This window comes from Phyllobates terribilis, unplaced genomic scaffold, assembly GCF_046119375.1.
Source record: "Phyllobates terribilis strain yellow unplaced genomic scaffold, ASM4611937v1 Scaffold_10__3_contigs__length_209671492, whole genome shotgun sequence".
Classification (NCBI taxonomy): domain Eukaryota; kingdom Metazoa; phylum Chordata; class Amphibia; order Anura; family Dendrobatidae; genus Phyllobates; species Phyllobates terribilis.
Genome location: NW_027362770.1, coordinates 170138976 through 170162201, shown reverse-complemented (window position 1 = coordinate 170162201; position 23226 = coordinate 170138976). Strand labels below are relative to the sequence as shown.

The 23226-nt window shown below is 51.4% G+C and overlaps 1 pseudogene; it reads left to right on the top strand.

Moving 5' to 3' along the window:
- LOC141164069 (E3 ubiquitin-protein ligase TRIM7-like) overlaps positions 1–22974 on the top strand; it is a 42485-nt pseudogene extending 19511 nt beyond the window's left edge.
- Positions 22975–23226: the final 252 nt, after the last annotated feature.

Sequence of the window (23226 nt, the reverse complement as noted above, 5' to 3'; positions counted from 1 at the left end):
CACGACCAATCAGCAGAGCGGTGTTTCAAATTGGCACCAAAATCGCTGATTGGTCGCGGTCGGCCACCGCAACCAATCAGCAGATCGGGATTTAAATTTGCCGCCCATATCGCTGATTGGTCGCGGCTGGCAGCCGCGACCAATCAGCAGAGCGTTGTATAAATTTGGCGCCAATCTTGCTGATTGGTCGCGACAGCCAGCCGCGACCAATCAGCAGAGCGGGGTTTAAATTTGGCGGCAATACTGCTGATTGGTCGCGGCCGCAACCAATCAGCGTCGTATTAGTGAGGACCGGGGAGCGGCGCTGACTGTGCGGGTACTTCCGCTGTGAGCAGCTGGGAGATGAGCGGCTGCTCTCAGCAGAAGCATCCCGACCGGCGGCGCCGCTCCTCCGTTTACACTTGCCGTCGGGAGATCATAGCGCTGTTTAAATTAGGCGCTAATCTCGTTGATTGGTCGCGGTCGGCTGGCGGCCACAACCAATCAGCAGGGCGCTGTTTAAATTTGGCGCCATTCTCGCTGATTGGTCGCATCTGGCGTCCGCGACCAATCAGCAGAGCGGTGTTTTACTTTAGCGCCAAGATCACTGATTGGTCGGGTGCGGAGACCGCGACCAATCAGCGAATCGTATTGGTGAGGACCGGGGAGCGCCGCTGCCTGTACCGCTACTTCCGCTGCGAGAAGTCGGGACATGAGCGACTGCTCGCAGCAGAAGTATCCCGACCTGCAGCGCCGCTCCCCGGTCCTCCCTTGACACCCTAGCCGCTGATCTCCCGACAGTAGCCTCATGGTGTTACTAAGGTCCTGACATTTGTGTTCAAAATCGCTGATTGGTCGCTGGCGCTGGCCGCGACCAATCACCGATTTGGGCGCCAAATTTAAATATCAGCCGCGACCAATCACCGATCTTGGCGCCACATTTAAACACCGCTGTGCTGATTGGTCGCGGACGCTGCGTCCGCGACCAATCAGCACAGCGGTGTTTAAATGTGGCGCCCAAATCGGTGATTGGTCGCGGGCAGCGTCCGTGACCAATCATCACAGCAGTGTTTAAATGTGGCGCCCAAATTGGTGATTGGTCGCGGGCAGTGTCCGCGACCAATCATCACAGCAGTGTTTAAATGTGGCGCCCAAATCGGTGATTGGTCGCGGCAGCTGCCCATCAGCACAGCGGTGTTTAACTTTTGGTCCAAGATCAGTGATTGGTCGCGGCGAGAGATCGCGACCAATCATCGAATCGTATTGCTGAGGACCGGGGAGCGGAATTGTATTGGTGAGGACCGGGGAGCGCCGCTGCCTGTGCGGCTACTTCCGCTGCGAGAACCCGGGACATAAGCGGGCGTTCGCAGCAGAAGAATTCCGACCCGCAGCGCCGCTCCCCGGTCCTCCCTTCACACCCTAGCCGCTGATGTCCCCACAGTATCCGCATGGTGTTACAAAGGTCCGGACATTTGTGTTAAAAATTGCTGATTGGTCGACGACGCTATTTAAATGTGGCGCCAAAATCGGTGATTGGTCGCGCCCAGCGTCGGTGACCAATCAGCGATTTTTAATACAAATGTCCGGACCTTTGAAACACCATGCGGATACTGTTGGGACGCCGCTCCCCGGTCCTCCCTTGACACCCTAGCCGCATGGAGGTCAGCGTCTCCGGCGGTCGGGAGATGAGCACCTCGCGCCGGTCATCTCCCGGCTGCATCGCCGCTGAGCTCCGTCCCGCAGATGAGCCGCTAACGGCCGCCATCTTTTTTCAGAAATCCCGTGGCGCTGATTGGCCGCTGCCAGACCAATGAGCGACGCGGGATTTCCTGAACAGACAGAAAGACAGACAGACAGACGGGATAAGACGATTATTTATAGACTTAAATTTTGCGGCAATAATGCTGATTGGTCGCGGCCAGCGAACGTAACCAATCAGCAAAGCGGTGTTTAAATTTGGCGCCAATAATGGTGATTGGTCACGGCCGCGACCATTCAGCAGAGCGGTGTTTAAATTTGGCGGCAATAATGCTGATTAGTTGCGGCCGGCAATTTGGCGCCAACAATGCTGATTAGTCGCGGCCGGCAACCGCGACCAATCAGCAGAGCGGGGTTTAAATTTGGCGTCAATAATGCTGATTGGTCGCAATCGCCGGCCGCGACCAATCAGCAGAGCGGTGTTTAAATTTGGCGCCAATACTGCTGATCGGTTGCGGCCGGCGACCGATCAGCAGAGCGGGGTTTAAATTTGGCGCCAAAATCGCTGATTGGTGGCGGCCGCGACCATTCAGCAGAGCGGTGTTTAAATTTGGCGGCAATAATGCTGATTAGTCGCGGCCGGCAATTTGGCGCCAACAATACTGATTAGTCGCGGCCGGCAACCGCGACCAATCAGCAGAGCGGGGTTTAAATTTGGCGCCAATACTGCTGATTGGTCGCGGACGGTGACCGCTACCAATCAGCAGAGCGGTGTTTAAATTTGGCGCCAATACTGCTGATTGATCTCGGCCAGCAACCGCGATCAATCAGCAGAGCGGTGTTTAAATTTGGCGCCAATAATGCTGATTAGTCACGGCCGGCATCCGCGACCAATTAGCAGAGCGTTGTTTAAATTTGGCGCCAATCTCGCTGATTAGTCGCGGCTGGCGTCCGCGACCAATCTGCACAGCAGTATTTAAATGTGGCGGCAAGATCGGTAATTGGTCACGGCCGCTATTTAAATGTAGAGCCCAAATGGGTGATTGGTTGCGGGCGGTCGCGACTGATCAGCAGAGCGGGGTTTAAATTTGGCGCCAACAATGCTGATTGGTCGCGGCCAGCGAATGCGACCCATCAGCAGAGCGGGGTTTAAATTTGGCGGTAATAATTCTGATTGTTTGCGGTCGCGACCAATCAGCAGAGCGATATTTAAATTTGGCGCCAATAATGGTGATTGGTCACGGCCGCGACCAATCAGCAGAGCGGTGATTAAATTTGTCGCCAATAATGCTGGTTATTCGTGACCGGTAACCGCGACCAATGAGCAGAGCGGTGTTTAAATTTGGCGCCAATACTGCTAATTGGTCGCGGCCGGCGACAGCAACCAATCAGCAGAACGTTGTTTAAATTTGGCACCAAAATTGCTGATTGGTCGCGGCCGGCCACCGCGACCAATCAGCTAAGCGGGGTTTACTTTTGGCGCCAAAATCGCTGATTGGTCACTCCCGGCGGTCGCGACCAATCAGCAGAGCGGGGTTTAAAGTTTGCGCCAATACTGCTGATTGTTTACGGCCGGCGACCGCAACCAATCAGCGTCGTATCAGTGAGGACCGGGGAGCGGCGCTGCCTGTGCGGGTACTTCCGCTGCGAGCAGCTGGGAGATGAGCGGCTGCTCGCAGCAGAAGCATCCCGACCGCCGGCGCCGCTCCTCGGTCCTCCGTTCACACTTGCCGTCGGGAGATCATAGTGCTGTTTAAATTAGGCGCCAATCTCGCTGATTGGTCGCGGTCGGCTGGCGGCCGCAACTAATCAGCAGAGCGTTGTTTAAATTTTGCGCCAATCTCGCTGATTGGTCGCGGCTGGCAACCGCGACCAATCTGCACAGCAGTGTTTAAATGTGGCGGCAAGATCGGTGATTGGTCGCGGCCGCTATTTAAATGTGGCGCCAAAATTGGTGATTGGTCGCGGTCAGCCGCCGCGACCAATGAGCAGAGCGGTGTTTAACTTTAGCGCCAAGATCACTGATTGGTCGCGGGCAGAGAGCACGACCAATCAGCGAATTGTATTGGTGAGGACCGGGGAGCGCCGCTGCCTGTGCGGATGTTTCCGCTGCAAGAAGCCGAGACATGAGCGACTGCTCGCAGCAGAAGTATCCCGACCCGCAGCGCCGCTCCCCGGTCCTCCCTTGACACGCTATCCGCTGATGTCCCCACAGTATCCGCATGGTGTTACAAAGGTCCGGACATTTGTGTTAAAAATCGCTGATTGGTCGCTGGCGCTGGCCGCGACCAATCACCGATTTGGGCGCCAAATTTAAATATCGGCCGCGACCAATCACCGATTTGGGCGCCACATTTAAATAGCATCCGCGACCAATCAGCACAGCGGTGTTTAAATGTGGCGCCAAGATCGGTGATTGGTCGCGGCCGATATTTAAATTTGGCGCCCAAATCGGTGATTGGTTGCGGGCAGCATCCGCGACCAATCAGCACAGTAGTGTTTAACTTTTGCGGCAAGATCAGTGATTGGTCGCGGGCCAAGACCGCGACCCATCACCGATTTGGGTGCAACATTTAAATAGCAACCGCGACCAATCAGCAAAGCAGTGTTTAAATTTGGCGGCAATATCGGTGATTGGTCGTAGGCGGCGGCCGCGACCAATCAGCAAACCGTGTTAGTGAGGACTGGAGAGCGTGTTTAAATTTGGCACCAAAATCGCTGATTGGTCGCGGCCGGCAACCGTGACCAATCAGCAAAGCGGTGTTAAAATTTGGCGCCTATATCGCTGATTGGTCACGGCCGGCGGTCGCGACTAATCAGCAGAGCGGGTTTAAATTTGGCTCCAATAATGCTGATTGGTCGCTGCCAGCGAACGCGACCAATCAGCAGAGCGGGGTTTAAATTTGGCGCCAATAATGCTGATTGGTTACGGCCGGCGGTCGCGACCAATCAGCAGAGCGGTGTTTAAATTTGGCGCCAATAAAGCTGATTAGTCGTGACCGGCAACCGCGACCAATCAGCACAGCAGTGTTTAAATTTGGCGCCAATATCGCTGTTTGGTCGCGGCCGGCCGTGACCAATCAGCAAAGCGGTGTTTAAATTTGGCGCCAATAATGCTGATTGGTCGCGTTCAGCGACCGCGAGCAATCAGCAGAGCGGGGTTTAAATTTGGCGCCAAAATCGCTGATTGGTGGCGGCCGCGACCATTCAGCAGAGCGGTGTTTAAATTTGGCGGCAATAATGCTGATTAGTCGCGGCCGGCAATTTGGCGCCAACAATACTGATTAGTCGCGGCCGGCAACCGCGACCAATCAGCAGAGCGGGGTTTAAATTTGGCGCCAATACTGCTGATTGGTCGCGGACGGTGACCGCTACCAATCAGCAGAGCGGTGTTTAAATTTGGCGCCAATACTGCTGATTGATCTCGGCCAGCGACCGCGATCAATCAGCAGAGCGGTGTTTAAATTTGGCGCCAATAATGCTGATTAGTCACGGCCGGCATCCGCGACCAATTAGCAGAGCGTTGTTTAAATTTGGCGCCAATCTCGCTGATTGGTCGCGGCTGGCGTCCGCTTCCAATCTGCACAGCAGTATTTAAATGTGGCGGCAAGATCGGTAATTGGTCACGGCCGCTATTTAAATGTAGAGCCCAAATGGGTGATTGGTTGCAGGCGGTCGCGACTAATCAGCAGAGCGGGGTTTAAATTTGGCGCCAACAATGCTGATTGGTCGCGGCCAGCGAACGCGACCCATCAGCAGAGCGGTGTTTAAATTTGGCGGTAATAATTCTGATTGTTTGCGGTCGCGACCAATCAGCAGAGCGATATTTAAATTTGGCGCCAATAATGGTGATTGGTCACGGCCGCGACCAATCAGCAGAGCGGTGATTAAATTTGTCGCCAATAATGCTGGTTATTCGTGACCGGTAACCGCGACCAATGAGCAGAGCGGTGTTTAAATTTGGCGCCAATACTGCTAATTGGTCGCGGCCGGCGACAGCAACCAATCAGCAGAACGTTGTTTAAATTTGGCACCAAAATTGCTGATTGGTCGCGGCCGGCCACCGCGACCAATCAGCTAAGCGGGGTTTACTTTTGGCGCCAAAATCGCTGATTGGTCACTCCCGGCGGTCGCGACCAATCAGCAGAGCGGGGTTTCAATTTTGCGCCAATACTGCTGATTGTTTACGGCCGGCGACCGCAACCAATCAGCGTCGTATCAGTGAGGACCGGGGAGCGGCGCTGCCTGTGCGGGTACTTCCGCTGCGAGCAGCTGGGAGATGAGCGGCTGCTCGCAGCAGAAGCATCCCGACCGCCGGCGCCGCTCCTCGGTCCTCCGTTCACACTTGCCGTCGGGAGATCATAGTGCTGTTTAAATTAGGCGCCAATCTCGCTGATTGGTCGCGGTCGGCTGGCGGCCGCAACTAATCAGCAGAGCGTTGTTTAAATTTTGCGCCAATCTCGCTGATTGGTCGCGGCTGGCAACCGCGACCAATCTGCACAGCAGTGTTTAAATGTGGCGGCAAGATCGGTGATTGGTCGCGGCCGCTATTTAAATGTGGCGCCAAAATTGGTGATTGGTCGCGGTCAGTCGCCGCGACCAATGAGCAGAGCGGTGTTTAACTTTAGCGCCAAGATCACTGATTGGTCGCGGGCAGAGAGCGCGACCAATCAGCGAATTGTATTGGTGAGGACCGGGGAGCGCCGCTGCCTGTGCGGATGTTTCTGCTGCAAGAAGCCGAGACATGAGCGACTGCTCGCAGCAGAAGTATCCCGACCCGCAGCGCCGCTCCCCGGTCCTCCCTTGACACGCTATCCGCTGATGTCCCCACAGTATCCGCATGGTGTTACAAAGGTCCGGACATTTGTGTTAAAAATCGCTGATTGGTCGCTGGCGCTGGCCGCGACCAATCACCGATTTGGGCGCCAAATTTAAATATCGGCCGCGACCAATCACCGATTTGGGCGCCACATTTAAATAGCATCCGCGACCAATCAGCACAGCGGTGTTTAAATGTGGCGCCAAGATCGGTGATTGGTCGCGGCCGATATTTAAATTTGGCGCCCAAATCGGTGATTGGTTGCGGGCAGCGTCCGCGACCAATCAGCACAGTAGTGTTTAACTTTTGCGGCAAGATCAGTGATTGGTCGCGGGCCAAGACCGCGACCCATCACCGATTTGGGTGCAACATTTAAATAGCAACCGCGACCAATCAGCAAAGCAGTGTTTAAATTTGGCGGCAATATCGGTGATTGGTCGCAGGCGGCCGCGACCAATCAGCAAACCGTGTTAGTGAGGACTGGAGAGCGTGTTTAAATTTGGCACCAAAATCGCTGATTGGTCGCGGCCGGCAACCGTGACCAATCAGCAAAGCGGTGTTAAAATTTGGCGCCTATATCGCTGATTGGTCACGGCCGGCGGTCGCGACTAATCAGCAGAGCGGGTTTAAATTTGGCTCCAATAATGCTGATTGGTCGCTGCCAGCGAACGCGACCAATCAGCAGAGCGGGGTTTAAATTTGGCGCCAATAATGCTGATTGGTTACGGCCGGCGGTCGCGACCAATCAGCAGAGCGGTGTTTAAATTTGGCGCCAATAAAGCTGATTAGTCGTGACCGGCAACCGCGACCAATCAGCACAGCAGTGTTTAAATTTGGCGCCAATATCGCTGTTTGGTCGCGGCCGGCCGTGACCAATCAGCAAAGCGGTGTTTAAATTTGGCGCCAATAATGCTGATTGGTCGCGTTCAGCGACCGCGAGCAATCAGCAGAGCGGTGTTTAAATTTGGCGCCAATACTGCTGATTGGTCGCGTCTGGCGACCGCGACCAATCAGCAGAGTGGGGTTTAAATTTGGCGCCAATACTGCTGATTGTTTGCGGGCGTCGGCTGCAACCAATAAGCGAACCGTGTTAGTGAGGACTGGAGAATGTGTTTAAATTTGGCTCCAAAATCGCTGATTATTCGCGGCCGGTGGTTGCGACTAATCAGCAGAGCGGGGTTTAAATGTGGCGCCAAGATCGGTGATTGGTCGCGGGCAGCGTCCGCGACCAACCAGCACACCAGTGTTTAAATGTAAATCCCCAAAACTGGATATGTGGGCCCCCGACCACATCCCCGTCCCCAAAGACTATAGTGTCCTCCCACCAGCCCAAAAAAAAAATTCTGCAGCGGGAGTCCAGGGATTTTTTGGCCTGCATCTCTGAATCCCGGAGGTATTAATGAGCAGTTAAGCTTCTCTAGCTTTATGTAGCCTCTTTTTTGCTTCTATCAGCCTCTACTGACAAAATCATTATGAGCCCTTTTAAGTACATATCTGTAGATTGTCCCAGTGTGCGTATTTAGTATACTGGCTGACCTGAATGTTGATTTAGTTACTTATTGATACTTTAAAATAAGTGGATAGTATACTACCTATTTAACTCCATATGAGGTGGACACACACTTGTTTAATTACGGTGGAATAATTAGTTTATCTCTAAATGGTTTTTAATGTCCGGGTCCGTTTTTTGGTGATAGTGCTAAACTTCCCTGTACTCCTACTAGTCGCGTAATCCTCCATGCAGATAGTGAAACACAGTTTGCGTTTCACCTGGTATTACCAGGAAGTGACGTATAACAAAGCGGGAGGATACAGACTTTGCGTACGCAACTTGCGTCCCATTCTCTAGCTACCATTACTGACTACGCAATCGGAAATGACGTTTGACGTTGAAACCGGAAGTGACGTAGGATCCGGCGGTACGCTAGTCTCCTTAATGAAGCTTGCGTCTCGTAGCCAGGGCAACGCTGGGATTGATCACAGGTGAACTTAATCCTGTGGCATGTGTTGATTTTCAGGGAGGTATAAAGCGATGACTCCTATCATCTAACACTTGGTTGGATTCCGGTATACAAGGAGCTACTATGCGGGCATCTATTATGGCTTGTCTCTTCTAATACTTTCTGTCCCCTGATGAACCCCATATTGAGGAGGGGGTGAAACGCGTTGGGACGAAGGGATAATTTTCTTACTGATGACTTTATACCAATCTGAGGGATTTTAAAAAATGGATGCCTGGAGTGTCGTTATATATTTGTGAAACTCTGGATTGTGGATCGACTTTGTTCAGCTACTTATTGAAGGGCCTTTAATGGACACCACTCAAGGCATCGCTTGAACCTCAGAGATAAGATAAGTCTATTGTTTTTTCTTGATAATCCTTGACCAGTATATACTTTCTTCTGTGTTTGTGGGTCATTTTATATTTGAGCCTTTTTTTGTGCAATTATATATACATTTTGTCCACCCACCACGGACATGGCTATTATTGTCATCCGATATGGAGCATGTCTATTATGACTAGTCCTTAGAACTGGTTTTATACATACATGTGTGTGAATATTGTGTCTGTTTAGGGATACCTATGGAAAGGAGAGGGACAGCCGTCGTGGAGCGGGGGCACCTATCTGAACCCTAGGGTGAAAACACTCCGCTGTTAGGTAGGGAGAGTATCTGTATTAGGTGCTTTCTAGGGCAAGTGTGACTGTTTCTTACATTATTATGATTTATTACCATATTATCCCTCCCTGACATGGTATCTCTAATTTGATATGTATGGTTCTGTTTTTCACTTGTACTATAGAGTACGCTTTTAAGGATATTATTAAAAGTTAACTTTTAAGGGTATTTTTTCTTGTCTATAGGTTTTTTTTGGTAATATATAGATACCCCTTTGCCAATCTATTTTGGTCTATTTCTCTCGGTTTTTACCTTTCAGTTCCTGTCTGAACTGTGTCCTAGCCCGTTACCTGTTTGTCTCTATGTCCGCACCCTCCCTTTTTCCTGCAGTGTCTGAACCTGCACCTAACTCCAACTTGTTATCTCTGTACTTCTGTTTGTGAGTTTTGTGTCCACTCGCTACTTCATTGTAAGTACCTTGTGTGTACCTGGTTCTGCTTGTCCCATTTCCCTGCCTTCGTATCTACCTCCTGTGTTCTAACTATCTTTCTGTATTTTCCAGTCTGTTCCATGTGAACAGAGCCCTGTCCTGTCTGCCTGCACCTTCTGCTCTGTTCTGCTCTGCTTGTTCACCACACTGGCAGTTTCGCTCTGCTCTGTTTGTTCACCGCACCTGCGGTTTTGCTCTGCTCTGCTTGTTCACCGCATCTGCGGTTTCGCTCTGCTCTGCTTGTTCACCGCACCTGCGGTTTCGCTCTGCTCTGCTTGTTCATCGCACCTGCGGTTTCGCTCTCCTCTGCTTGTTCATCGCACCTGCGGTTTCACTCTGCTCTGCTTGTTCACCGCATTTTCGGTTTTGCTCTGCTCAGCTTGTCTACCGCACCTGCGGGTTTTGCTCTGCTCGTCTACCGAACCTGTGGGTTTTGCTCTGCACTGCTCGTCTACCGCACCTGCGGGTTTTGCTCTGCTCTGCTTGTCTACCGCACCTGCAGGTTTTGCTCTGTTCTGCTTGTCTACCGCTCCTGCGGCTCTGCTCCTGTATCCCAGTCTGTACTGGTCTCTATCCTGCCTGCGTTCCTACCTGACAGTGTCCACCTGTCTGCATACCAGTCGTGCCTGCCAGTATCCCCTTGTCTGCACTCCAGCCGTGCCTGCCAGTACCCACTTGTCTGCATACCAGCCGTGCCTGCCAGTACCCACCTGTCCGCATACCAGCCGTACCTGCCAGTAACCACCTGTCTGTATGCCAGCCTAACCTGCCTGTTCCTGCATTCCCCAGTGTGGGTCAACAGCTGTGACCGGGGTCTGACCTGGAGTAGCACCTGGTCCCTCTGCTCAGTTCCTCCCTGGTTCACGGAGTCGATTGAGCCGCCGTGCGACTTTGGTCGGAACGGGTTGATACTTAGTTACGCCCCTCCAGGCACTCCTCGGTTCATGGTCTAGTGGGATCACTAATCACGTCCACGCCAGTCTTGCCGGGCGTGTGCGTAACAAGAAACTTGTTCACTCAATGACACAGAGATGCAAGTTGGTCCCCAAGAGTAAAGGCTGGCCAAAAAAAATATTACAAGCTAAAGATGGACTTAACAGGCCCGTTTCAGTGCCCTGAATTAAATAAAATGTTAAAAGTTTTACAAAGTAACATGTAAGTCTAAGTGAACCTGCACCAAAAATTTATGAACTTACATACCTGTTCTCTGTTCTACACACTGGTGTTGGTAAGGTTATGTTGTAAAAAAAATGATCAAAAATGCACATAACATAACAATTTATACACTTCGTACATTCAAAAATGAGTACAACTCACAAAAGTTGCTCAGGTAGTGCAGCTCATCCAAGATGGCACATCAATGCGAGCTGTGCCAAAAAGGGTAGCTGTGTCTGTCAGCACAGTGTCCAGATCATGGAGCAGATACTGTACCAGTAGACAGGCCAGTACACCAGGAGATGTGGAGGGGGCCATAGGAGGACAATAACCCAGCAGCAGGATCGCTTCCTCCTCCTTTGTGCAAGGAGGGGCAGTGCCACAGCCCTGCAAAATGACTTCCAACAGGCCACTAACATCCATGTGTCTTCTCCATCTGTCAGAAGCCGACTCCATGAGGGTGGTATGAGGGCCCGACGTCCACAAGTGGGTGTTGTTCTTTCAGCCTAACACCATGCAGGGCGATTGGCATTTGCCAAAGAACACCAAGACTGACAGATTCGTCATTGGCTCCCTGTGCTCTTCACAGATGAGAGCAGCTTCACACTGAGCACATGTGACAGACGTGATAAGAGTCTGGAGACGCTGTGGAGAGATTTCTGCTGCCTGCAAAACATCCTCCAGCATGACCGGTTTGGCAGTGGATCAGTAATGTTGCGGGAAGGCATTACTTTGAAGGGCCACACAGCCTTCCATGTGGTAGCCAGAGGTATTCTGACTGCCATTAGGTACTGGGATGAGATCCTCAGACCCATTGTGAAACCATATACCGGTGCAGTGGGCCCTGGGTTCCTTCTGATGCATGACAGTGCTAGGCCTTATATGGCTGAAGCGTGTCAGCAGTTCCTGCATGATGAAGGCATTGATGCTTTGGACTGGCCTGGACGTTCCTCAGACCTGAATCTAATCGAAAACATCTGGGACATCATGATTGGTTCCATCCACCAACCCCATGTTGCACCACAGACTGTCCAGGAGTTAACTGATGCTTTTGACGCGCCCCCTGGGCCGTGTGTGTAGGGGAAATACCCGGAGCCGGGTCTCTATATAATGCTGGGGGTTGTAGCCTCCGTGGCGGTGACCCGGTCCCGTGGCTCAAGGTGGTCAAACCAGTGGCAGTCTATTTATGTGGTTTTTATGATATTAAATGTCCGACTATGCCACCCGTGGATTGCGGTCACTGAGAACCGCCGCTGCGTGGCAGACCGCTGAGGCTGATGTTGTGTGCGCAGCAGAGGGTAGTATAACTCCCCACGGGAGGAGTATAGCCTCAGGGCAGTGAGTGCAGATGATGGGGGTGATGGTGCGTGGGAGCAGCAGTAGAAATGACTCAGAGTCCGTGCAGTACAGTTCAGGGTCTTTACTGTTGGTAATGAAGAAGGCCCTGCCGGGAGTACTGGCTAACATTAGAGGCCTGGTCAGTCTGTGAGCGAACAAGAATCCCCGGTGGAGGTATAGGCCTTCCCGTCTGACTGCACTCTTCCTGACTACCCTGCTGTAGTCATGTAGTAGCCCACGTCCCTGAGTGTACCGTGTGGTGCTCACCCGTATGGCTGGTGACTTGGGGCCTTTGGTGCCTTCCGCTCCTCGATGGCGGTGCTGGTCCTTTGCGTGTGACTGAGCCTCCGGGCTTCTATGGCCAGAGGACCTGAAATCCCCTGCCAGGTAGTTTCTGCTGCTGGATGTGAATATCCCCACAGCCTCGGACTCCGGTGTCCGTTTCTCTGCGTCTTCTGCCAGGACGAGCTCTGCTCCAGTCCCTGGTCTTCAGCTCCTGGCTCCTACAGAGCTCCTTGCTGCTGCTCTGTCCCTTCTCTGGAACTAACTACCCTAACCCCGCCCCAGATCCAGTTTATAAAGGGCAGGTTCCTCCCCTCCCTGGACTGGGGCAGGAGGTGAGGCATGCAATATTGCTCCCAACCAGGAAAACCCATGCTCGCTCTCAGACATGGTATTTCTACCACTGTGGCAACCAGACCCCTGGGGTGCCACATTCCCCCCTAGTAAATTTTAGTACTCCAGGACTAAACACATTTTATGAAAACATAACATAGTATAAACAGTAACACAACATATATACAAGAAGTTTAGTCTTTTTTGGTCACGGCGCTCCCATAACCAGGTGTCCATGTCACCCGCGATGCATTTTGAGGGACCCGTCCCAAGCCCTCCACGTAGGTCCTGGGGTGGCTACAGGGCATCGATGATCCGGCGTTGGACCACGTCTTCAGCCACCTCCACGGGTTTTTGTTCTGTGGTCTGGGACAAAAAGGGGCACTTTACAGGTGCAACTATATACAAGGTACAGTTCCGGTTATTCATTGTCCATAACCTGTTAGTCCATGAACCCTGTCGGGTAACTAGAAAAACATAATTAGTATTCAGGCAACAAACATTAAACATTTCAACAGTTGCAATATACTGGTATATATACATTGCATTTAGATTTTCCAGCGAGCGGGCATCTGACCCCTAGTGCTCCTGGTAGACCTACGTAACACACTATCTGGTGGTGTTCTTTCTGGGTCCCCTGTTTCTACCCCTTGTGTAGTGGGCTCACTAGTGTCTGTACTACAGGTATTTGGAGATGTTACGGGTAGGTTGGGCAGCTTGCTGCATACTCTTTGGCTTACTACGAGCACGGCAGGCTCACTACTAGCAGAGGGTTGATTCTCCTGGGCTGCTGGTATGGATTCTTCTGCCTCCAGGGCCGGTTGCTCTCCCAACTCTACTTGCTCTTCTGTAGGCCCTTGAGGGGCTGGCTGGAGGAAGGTAAGGACAGGTACCACAATAGCATTGTTAATTTGTGTCCAGGATCGGGTAAATTCTCCGAGTACTGTACTGACCATTTCTTCCCTTTCCTCTGCGGGTTGAGGGCTATCTTGGTCTTCATCAGTGCTTTGCAGCTGCTCGGGATACTTCTTCAGGTGGTCTCTGGAGACAGTGGCTGTGGTCTCTCCTCCATCCTTACTGATAATACATATTTTTGGATTTTCATGGCTTGAGGGCAGTACTGTGTACGGTTCTTTCTCCCACTGGTCATCCAACTTATGGAGCCGCCTCTTCCTCTTCAAGACCTGCTCTCCAGGTGCCAGGGGAACAGAGGGAGCATGCTGGTTGTAAGTCCTCTCTTGACTTTCTCTTGCTTGAGACAGACTTCTCTCAACACTCTCCTGCACTTTCCGGTACTGCTGCTGCCATTCTGTATCCCAGTCTGCCTCTGGCGAGGTGTCCTCTGGTGTCAGGACTCCCATATCCAGGTCAATAGGCAGCTTACCAGGTCTTGCTCTCATTAGGTAAGCTGGAGTGCAGTTGGTGGAATTTACTGGGATGTGGTTATACAAGTCCACCAGATCAGGCAATTTCTCAGGCCACAGACTGCGTTCTTCCAGGGGCAACGTTTTCAGCAAGTCTATCAACACCTGGTTCATCTTCTCGCATAATCCGTTGGTTTGGGGGTGATAGGGCATTGTCCTTATCTTCTTGCAGCCATAGAGGTTGCAGAACTCCTCCGCTTCGAAGGCTGGACCTTGGTCAGTCAACACTTGCTCCGGATACCCGTGTGGACGGCAGAAGTGCTGCTGGAAGGCTCTAGCTGCTGTCTGAGCCGTTAAGTCCTTGACAGGGACCACCACCAGGAACCGAGAGTAGTGGTCTACGATGGTGAGGGCGTAGACGTACCCGGACCTACTTGGAGCCAGCTTCACATGGTCCAGGGCTACCAGTTCTAGTGGCTGCTTGGTGATGATGGACTGCAGGGGAGTCTTCTGGCTGGCACGGTCCTTTCTTCTTAGGTTGCACGGGCCGCAGTCTCTGCACCATCTCTCAATGGCCCCTCTCATGCCTACCCAGAAGAACCGTTCACCCAACAGGAACTCCAACTTCTTCCATCCAAAGTGCCCTGCTCCGTCGTGGTATGCCTCCAGGACCATAGCCGCGTCTAGTCTCGGAACCACTACCTGCCAGGTCAGCTCATGTGTCCGGGAGTTGACAATTCTCCGGCACAGCTTCCCCTTATATAGAAACAGTTTACTCTTCTCCTTCCAGAGCTGTTTGGTTTCTTCCGGAGCGTCTGGATCAAGGCGAGCATCCGCCTGTGTCAGCATCTCTTTTACCAGGTGGACGGCTGGGTCACTGTCTTGCGTCTCCGCCCAGCTGTAGTGGGGTAAGGGATTGAACGTGGCAGCGTGCCTGTCCCTTACACGGTGGGAATACTGGGTAATCCCATGACGGTGGAACGCAGGGAGTTCAATCTCTTCCAGTTCTTCTGGATCTTCCCCTTCGTCCGGCAAGTTTGGCATCCTGGACAGGGCGTCTGCGTTGGCATTTGTGCGTCCCGCCCGATATTTGATAGTGAACTCATAGTTGGATAGGCGGGCCATCCATCTCTGTTCCAGGGCACCAAGTTTTGCAGTGTCCAAGTGGGTCAACGGGTTGTTGTTCATGTACACGGTGAACTTGGAAGAGGCAAGGTAATGTTTAAAGCGCTCGGTCACTGCCCATACCACCGCGAGGAACTCTAGCTTGAAGGAGCTGTAATTTTCAGGATTCCTTTCTGTGGGCCGGAGCTTCCTGCTGGCATAAGTGATTACCCGTTCTCTTCCCTGTTGGATCTGGGACAGCACTGCCCCTAGCCCGATGTTGCTCGCGTCTGTGTGGAGAATAAAAGGCTGGCCATAATCAGGGTACGCCAGGATTTCATCCCCCGTGAGGGCCATCTTCAGCTGGCGGAAAGACTCATCGTCCAGCTTGTCCCATTTGAAGGGCACCTTCTGGTTTTTGGTCTTCATGGACTGGCCTATCAGGAGGTCCTGCATAGGAGCTGCCATTTTGGTGAAACCGGAGATGAATCTTCGGTAGTAGCCTACCAACCCGAGGAACTGCCGCACTTCCTTTATGCTGGAGGGTCTTGGCCAGTCCTTAATCACTGTGATCTTATCAGGGTCTGTAGCTACTCCGTCAGCACTCACCACGTGTCCCAGGTACTGTACCTTTGGTTTCAGTAGATGACACTTGGAGGGTTTCACCTTTAGGCCGTAGCCTGCCAGGGCGTCAAACACCTCTGCCAGTGTTTCAGATGGTCCTCGTATGTTTTGGAATACACGATGACATCGTCCAGGTATAGCAGGACCATCTCGAAATTCCGGTGTCCCAGACCGCACTCCATCAACCGCTGGAAGGTTCCTGGCGTGTTGCAGAGCCCGAACAGCATACAGTTGAATTCGCTGAGACCCATCGGGGTGGTGAACGCGGTCTTCTCCTTGTCGGCCTCTGCTACAGGAACCGGCCAGTACCCGCTAGTAAGATCCAAAGTAGAAAAGAAGTTAGCAGTTTTTAATGCAGCTAAGGACTCTTCTATTCTAGGTAACGGGTATGCATCTTTGTGTGTGATACGGTTGACCTTCCTATAGTCTACACACATTCTCATGGTGCCATCTTTCTTTATTACAAGAACTAGTGGAGCTGCCCAGGGGCTACAGCTGTCCCTGATTACCCCAGCCTCCTTCATTTCTCGCAACATTCCCTTGGCATTCTGATAGTATGCAGGGGGTACAGGTCGGTATCTTTGCTTTATGGGTGGATGGTCTCCCGTGGGGATGTGGTGTTCTACCCCCTTTACCTGCCCAAAGTCTAGCGGGTGTTTGCTAAAAACTCTTTCGTACTCCTGAAACACCCGGTAGACTCCCTCTTTGTGGTGTGAGGGAGTGGAGTCGGTGCCCACATGCAGTTTCTGAAACCAGTCCTCCATTTGTTTCTTGGAGCCCTTACCCTCCTCTGGTTGAGATGGAGGCAAGGGTTCCACGGCCTTTACAGAGTTTTGGTTAACGGTGAACAATGTGGCTAGAGTGGCATACCGGGGCAAGTATACTTCTCTTTCCCCAATGTTTAGGATGCTGACGGGTACCCTCCCATGGCGTACATCGACCACCCCCCGTGCTGTCAAAATGGTGGGCCTACTGTCTGAGTAGACGGGTTCTACCATGACTTGGTAGTCCCTTCCTCTTAACCCGATTACAGTCCGGCACCAGATCATCATCTCACTTTTTGGGGGCATGGCGATAGGGAACGGGTCACTCATTCTAACACTACCAATCTCACCACCAGACAGTTCTACCTGTTGCCTTTTCATCAGGGCTCTAATCTCTTTTTGTAGGACACGCTGCTGGCTGGAGCTGGCATTCACCGCAACCTGTTGTAAAATGACAATTATCTCTGCAAGACAATTTTCAATAACATTAGTATCCAAGGTTATCTTAGGGTGGCTTTCACGACGGTCAATGTCCACAATAATCAGTCCTTGCGCTGGCAGTTCAACTTTACCGATTTTGATGGTCACCTCCTTGAATCCTACCTGCGGTACGGGCTGACCATTGCTGGCGATGATGCTCAAATCGTTGTCTGGGTAGCGGGTAATATCCGAGTCATTCCGGTACCGCTTAAAAAGCACATAGGGGATAGTGGTCACCTGTGACACGGTGTCCAGTAGTGCACTCATAGGAATGCCATCCAGCACCACAGGCAAGACCGGTCGCCCCCCTACGTACTTATCACTCCAGCTCGATGGGCCTGGTGATCTTATGCCTGGGGGTCGGCCCTCTGCCCCAGGTTGGGCCCGTTTAAAGGACAGTACCTTGCCATATGTCCTGCTTGGTTGCAGCGGCGGCAGATGGGTTGTCCATCCTGGTTGTAGCGGTCGCTGGGTCTTCGTCTGGACGATGGGATCCTTCTCTGTCGATTCCAAGGGACGTCCTCCGGACTGGAAGCCAGCTGGATCTTTCCTGGGGAAGACACCTGTAAATACTTTACTGGTTAGCGCGGCAACGCTTTTAATCAGCTCTTGGACCTGATGGTGCAGGTCTGCAGCCGGGTCTTTGTCCAAAGCCTGTGCATCAGCTCCCACAGGCTCTGCAGACAAGGGTGCCGCCTCCTGGTGATAGGTGATAGCAGGGCGCCGATGGGTTACAGCGCCACCTGGTGCCGGTTCTCGGAGCACCCGGATGGCCCTGTTTTTGAACTGCGCAAAGTCCAAATCAGGGTTCTGCAGGGCCATTACACGCAGCTGGGTTCGGTGGGCACTGGACTGTAGACCCTCAATGAACTGTTCAGTCAACAGCTTATCCTCATTCCGCACGCTGTCAGGATCTGCCTGCTTAATGGCTCTCAGGGCCTCCTGCAAATTCAAAGCATAGTCCCGTATACTGTCTTGTGCCCGCTGTTTACATCCATAGAATTTTAGTTTGATCTCTGCTGAGGTGCGGGTATCAAAAGTGTCCTTTAGACGGGCCAGTATTTCCCTTACAGTCCCCTTTTCCCTGGCTGACCAGGACTTTACTTCTCTTTGGGCTGCTCCGATTAACTGGCCTGTCAGGATGCTCACTTTTTGTTCTTCGGACAGGGGGTACACTTTGAATAAGCTATACAGTCTTTCTTTAAAGTCGCTCAGGGTATGTGACTCCCCTGAGTACTGGGGTAACCATGCCACTCCGGGGACATACGGCATCGTCAACGGCATCACTGCGGCAGCTGCCGTGCTGGTGGTGGGAGCTCCCTCCATTCCTGGTGTCTTCCTCTCCCCTAGTTAACCGTGGCCTACCTTCCGTTGCTTCTTCTCCGTAGGCCGCGGATCTGCAGGCGATCGTCGGGGTCAAGGACCTTGCATCGCGCGCTGATGACGTCGACGTCCGCTCGGCTCCTTCCAGGACCTTGCGCAGCGTCAGTGCATAAGGCGGGGCTTCAGCTTTCGCGCGCTTTTGGCGTCCACGCCCCTCTTCTTCCCGTGCGGCGTCCCAGAAATGGCGCCCAATGGCGGAAAAATGGCGGCAGAAGGCGGGAAAACGGCTGCGGATGGCGGGAAACTTCACCACGGTAATAGCACAGTCTTTCTTCCGGTACGCAGTACCCGGTGGTTGCGGGCACGCAATCCTGCCGACTACGCCAAAGTTGACGTGCCCCCTGGGCCGTGTGTGTAGGGGAAATACCCGGAGCCGGGTCTCTATATAATGCTGGGGGTTGTAGTCTCCGTGGCGGTGACCCGTTCCCGTGGCTCAAGGTGGTCAAACCAGTGGCAGTCTATTTATGTGGTTTTTTATGATATTAAATGTCCGACTATGCCACCCGTGGATTGCGGTCACTGAGAACCGCCGCTGCGTGGCAGACCGCTAAGGCTGATGTTGTGTGCGCAGCAGAGGGTAGTATAACTCCCCACGGGAGGAGTATAGCCTCAGGGCAGTGAGTGCAGATGATGGGGGTGATGGTGCGCGGGAGCAGCAGTAGAAATGACTCAGAGTCCGTGCAGTACAGTTCAGGGTCTTTACTGTTGGTAATGAAGAAGGCCCTGCCGGGATTACTGGCTAACATTAGAGGCCTGGTCAGTCTGTGAGCGAACAAGAGTCCCCCTGGCCAGGTGGAGGTATAGGCCTTCCCGTCTGACTGCACTCTTCCTGACTACCCTGCTGTAGTCGTGTAGTAGCCCACGTCCCTGAGTGTACCGTGTGGTGCTCACCCATATGGCTGGTGACTTGGGGCCTTTGGTGCCTTCCGCTCCTCGATGGCGGTGCTGGTCCCTTGCGTGTGACTGAGCCTCCGGGCTTCTATGGCCAGAGGACCTGAAATCCCCTGCCAGGTGGTTTCTGCTGCTGGATGTGAATATCCCCACAGCCTCGGACTCCGGTGTCCGTTTCTCTGCGTCTTCTGCCAGGACGAGCTCTGCTCCAGTCCCTGGTCTTCAGTTCCTGGCTCCCACAGAGCTCCTTGCAGCTGCTCTGTCCCTTCTCTGGAACTAACTACCCTAACCCCGCCCCAGATCCAGTTTATAAAGGGCAGGTTCCTCCCCTCCTTGGACTGGGGCAGGAGGTGTGGCATGCAATATTGCTCCCGACCAGGAAAACCCATGCTCGCTCTCAGACATGGTATTTCTACCACTGCGGCAACCAGACCCCTGGGGTGCCACACTTTAATCCATGCCTGGGAGTATATCCCTAAGGAGAACACCCACCCCCCCTTCAGGAGCATGCCCTGGCTTTGTAGGGAGGTTATACAGGCATGTGGAGGCCACACACAATACTGAGCATCATTTCCTTGTCTTGAGGCATTTCCACTGAAGTTGGATCAGCCTGTAATTTGATTTTCCACTTTGATTTTGAGTATCATTCCAAATCCAGACCTTCATGGGATATTAATTTTGATTTACAATGATCATTTTTATGCTTTATTGTTCTCAATGCATTCCACTATTTAATGAATAAAGATTTGCAACTGGAATATTTCATTCAGTGATATCTAGGATGTGGTATTTTAGCGCTCTCTCTTTTTTTAAACAGTGTATATATAATCTCTAAGGCTATGTGCGCACATTTAGGAATTGCTTGCAGAAAATCTGCAGTGTTTCTGCATCTTCTTGGCAGGAAAAACGCTGCTGATTTTCCATGTGTTTTTCATGCGTTTTTGATGCGTTCTTGCCTGCAGATTTGCCATGCGGTTTTTCTAATGCATTGTATAGGCAAAAACGCATGCTGAAACACACAAAGACATGCTGCGTTTTTTTCCGCGCACGAAATCAAGAAAGAAAATTCCTGATCACAGAACTTGCAAAATGTCATAGGAAGTCATGGGATAAGGGATGCAATGCGTTTTTGGCCCATTTTCGCGCTGAAAAAATGCACCAAAAACGCACTGTGTGCACATAACCTTAGGCTATAGCTCAATATACTCATATTCATATATCGTATTTAGAGGACTTGAATACCTTTTTACGATTCAGCCTCTCCCTGTGTCTACATAGTTGAATCCGACCTTTGCTTTCTGAGTATCAGATAATTGTAGTTTCGTTTCCTCCTTCTTCCGTCAGCCATGGCGTCTGCTGATCTGAGAGACGAGCTGCTCTGCTCCATCTGTCTGAGCACTTATACAGATCCTGTAATGCTGAGATGTGGACACAACTTCTGCCGGGTCTGTGTTGATCGTGTGCTGGATACACAGGACGAGTCTGGAGTTTATTCCTGTACTGAATGCAGAGAAGAGTTTCAGGAGCGGCCGGCACCGATGAAGAACATAAATCTTCATAATGTCCCTGTTTCCTGATTACTCAGCGAGAACAAGAGGAGATCACCGGGATCTGCTGCACTAACTGTGTGGACTCTCCTGTACCTGCTGTTAGATCCTGTCTACACTGTGAGGCTTCTCTGTGTGATAAACACCTGAGGTCTCACAGCAAATCACCAGAACACGTCTTATCTGATCCCAGCACTTCTCTGGAGAAAAGGAAATGTTCTGTCCATAAGAAGATCCTGGAATATTACTGCACTGAGGACGCTGCTTGTATCTGTGTGTCCTGCAGTTTGGCCGGAGAACATCGGGGATATCAGGTAGAGATGCTGGATGAGGCCTCTGAGAAGAAAAAGAAAAAACTGAGAAATGATCTTCAGAAATTGACCTCAAAGACAGAGGAGACTGAGGACAGAGTCCGGAGTTTGGAGGAACAATGGAGGAAATCTCAGGAAAAAGCAGCTGAAGAAGCTGAGAGAGTCACTGCCCTGTGTACAGACATCAGGAGACGGGTGGACGACCTGGAGAAGAAGGTCCTGAGTGAGATCTCCAGGCAGGAAAAGGAAGAGTCACTGTCACTGTCTGCTCTGATCCATCAGCTGGAGATAAAGAAGGACGAGCTGTCCAGGAAGATGAGACACATTGAGGAGCTGTGTAACATGACGGATCCACTGACTGTCTTACAGGAACCAGACACCGGTGACTTGTGTGATCCTGAGGAGGAAGGAGGTGATGAGGACACAGGGGGACATGATAAACAGCTCCATGATGGAGATGACCTGGATGTGGCTGTGATCTCACACACATTACACACATTATGTGATGTAATATCAGGTATAAGGGTTGGGATCTATATGGAGGGTCCTGCAGACATATTACTGGATGTAAACACAGCTGCTAATAATCTCCTTATATCAGACGACCTGAAAACTTCAACCGGGACACGAGAGAAGCAGAAACGTCCAGAAACAGCAGAGAGATTCCAGAATAATCAGGTGATGAGCAGGAGGGGATTTACCTCAGGACGACATTACTGGGATGTGGAGATCAGTAGATCAGGGTGGTGGATGGTGGGGATGTGTTATCCCAGTATAGACAGGAGGGGGCATCAGTCACTGATTGGAGATAATAACAAGTCCTGGAGTTTATGCAGATATAATAATCAGTATTCAGTGATACATGACAGTAAAGAGATCCGGTTACCTGACAAGATCTCCAGTGATAGAGTCAGGATATGTCTGGATTATGAGACCGGGCAGCTGTCCTTATGATCTGTGAGACCCCATCAGCCACTTACACACCTTTACCGCCATCTTCTCTGAGCCCCTTCATGCTGCATTATGTGTATGGGAAGGTTCTATAAAGATATTAGGGAGCAGCAGAAAGTGGAAGAAACCATCATAATATAAGAAACTTATGATAAAGAATCTAATAAGTTTGCTAAAGGAACAATATTTTAATAATCCATCAATATAAAAGAAGAAAAAAAAAGAAGAGAAAAAGAGGGAAAGGTTTGCCTTGGCTGAGAGTGCTACTGCCTTTGCTCTGCCACCATGACTCGCTGAAAGAAAAGCCAAAATAAAAAAAGATATATATTAACATCTTTTTATTATTATTATTTTTTATTTATTTTGTTCTCCCTTTAAAGAGGTTGTCCATTAGTTTTACGTTGATGACCATAGGATAGGTCATTAAAGGCTAATCGGCCGGGGTCCGACACCCGTCACCCTCGCCTATCAGCTGCTATTGGCATCGGCGGCGGCCGCCAGCTGGAATACTCACTTGCTGCACTGCTCCATATTCTGATAGTGTCCACAACAGGGTACTACACATCTGCCTCCTATTGCTTTGAACAAGAGGTAGATGTGCAATACCGAGCACCAGCTACTACCAGAAGACCGAGCAGCGTCGCAAGTGAGAATTTCTGCCATGATGCATGGTCTCTTGTGACCATCGCTGCAGCCAATCAGATGATGCTGTGAACACATGCGATGAGACATCATTGCATGAGACCAGATGTACAGATCTGCTCCCATAGAGGGCGCCAGCGGAGATTAGTGTAGTGTGTCCTTTTGACACTGTGACAGCTCACCTGACAGATTCCCTTTAATAAAAGAGATGGAGGTTCTCATGCATCTGCTCGTGGGCTTTAATTGTATCCAAGAAAAGTGAGGGAATTTGGATCAGAGTCATTAGTTTTAAGGAAAGAGGTGAGCTGATCCAGGGTTCTATCATTAGTATTCGATAGTTTAAGGCAAAAAAGACGTGACCCTTCCAGTATAGTTTTATAGGTTGATGGAGCAACAGACCTGGTGTATGGGGGCTGCAGTGAGGTATAGTCCATGGATATTCAGGAGAAAGT